Genomic DNA, 2038 nt, shown 5'->3' on the forward strand with positions numbered 1-2038 from the left:
AGGATTCTTGATAAGGCCAGGTGTATACAATTTATAGGAAATATTCAGCCACAGATTTCCTAATAAAAGTCCAGGACATATAGGATTAACAAAGACAATGCTCACCCTGCGTGGTACTGAGCATATAGGGATGTGTGCTTACTGTGGAAAAGACTTATGGTTCCAATATACACGTGCTTTTGTTCGTTAACAAGATACCATGCAAGCAAAGACTGCCAGGAGTTTATATTATAATTCAAATCAGATGAATGTGTAGAATGGACTCTGTGAGGAAGCTTCAAAACATTTATGAAAAATTAGACTAAAAGATAATGGATTTTAGCAAACTTTTAAAAGCCGCTTATTTCTATCTATCTATCCATATATCTGTCATCTATTTATCTTAGCTTATTCAATAAGCTATTAAAAAATGAACCACTTGCCATTGAGTTAACTGCACTTTCTGACAATAAGGCTTTCAATGATTTAATTATTAGAGTTGCAAGGGGTACTCTAGCTGTACTTCCTCTGGTCATTCATGGTACTTTCAATAGTTTTAGTGGGATCATCATTCAAAAACTTTAATGCTCCTTTGGTATTTTTTGTTCACAATCCAACTTTCACATGTTTATGAGTCAACTGAAATACAATGGGTTAAGTCCAGCATCTCTTATAACTCAAAATGATATCTTTGTTTATCAACACTTCAACCAAGTCTTATGTGGCAGATTTGCCCAAGGTAACAGTTCATGTGTTGGCTCATAATTCCATTAGCATTGATTGTTGATCCAAAGATGACAAATCTTTGATATAGTTAATCTTTTCTCTGTTTATCATAATGCTATATATTGGTCTAGTTGCAAGAATTATTGTTTTCTCTATATTGAGTTATAATGCCTACTGAAGGCTGCAACCCTAAGTCTTCATCAACAAATGCTTTGCCCTCTTCCATTTCAGCAAGATAGATTGTGCCATATGTTTATAGCAAATTATTAATGACTCTTCCTCTAATCCTGATAATGAGTTCTCTTACATATAGTTCAGCTTCTCTGATTATCTATTCAATACACAGATTGAATAAGTGTGATGAAAGGATACAATCCTGATGCTTAACCTTCTTCATTTTTATAACTATTTTATTGATACTCATATATAATTAATACAATTCGATGGTTCAATCATATTAAAAAGAGTTGGGCAATCATCACCATACTCAATTTAGGAAATTTTCTTTTTCATGTGCCCATTGTTGTTAGCTTCTCGTTTCCAATCACCCTCTGTTGCCATGTGCCTAGGAAATTATTGATATACTTTCTCTAGATATTTACCTATCCTGTATTTCATATGCAAGGAAACATACTAAACCAAACCAAAACAAAACAACAATAACAAAAATAAAACATAAAAAACCTCAATTGAAAATTAAATGGAAAAAATTTTAAATTGGAACAAATACCCAGTACAATGAGTCAAAGTGGAGATGACAAGGTGTTATGTATTAACCTACCTACATCTGCAGCAATCCACCTTAAAAATGCATTCCATATGATATTAAGGTCAGTCATATCCCTATAGTCAGAGGGGATTTGCTGGAAGCTTAATGCACATGGGGACCCTGAAAATGGGTTGTGGGGTTCCACTGTCATCCACACCCTTCTGAAAATTGAGTGATTTTAAACTACTCAGTATTCCTTTGTTCTGTCCTAATGACAGATGTATTGGTAGATGTATAGGTTCCATATGAGCACAATAAAGTGTTCTGGAATTGCCATTCCTCCTGAGGCTATCTATAATGTGTCTATAGTCCACACAGTTGAATGCCTTAGCACAGTCAACAAAACACAGGTAAGCATATTTCTGGTGTTGTACGCTTTCAGCCAAGATCCCTCTGACATCAGGAATGATATCCCTTCTTCCAAGTTCTATTCTGTTTTTTTAAAATCACTTTATTAGGGGCTCATACAACTCTTATCACAATCCATACATACATCAATTGTGAAAAGCACATTTGTACATTCATTGCCCTCATCATTCTCAAAACATTTGCTCTCCACTTAAG

Source organism: Echinops telfairi, unplaced genomic scaffold (genome assembly GCF_000313985.2).
Source record: "Echinops telfairi isolate 266 unplaced genomic scaffold, ASM31398v2 ScPeMD7_23;HRSCAF=83, whole genome shotgun sequence".
NCBI lineage: Eukaryota > Metazoa > Chordata > Mammalia > Afrosoricida > Tenrecidae > Echinops > Echinops telfairi.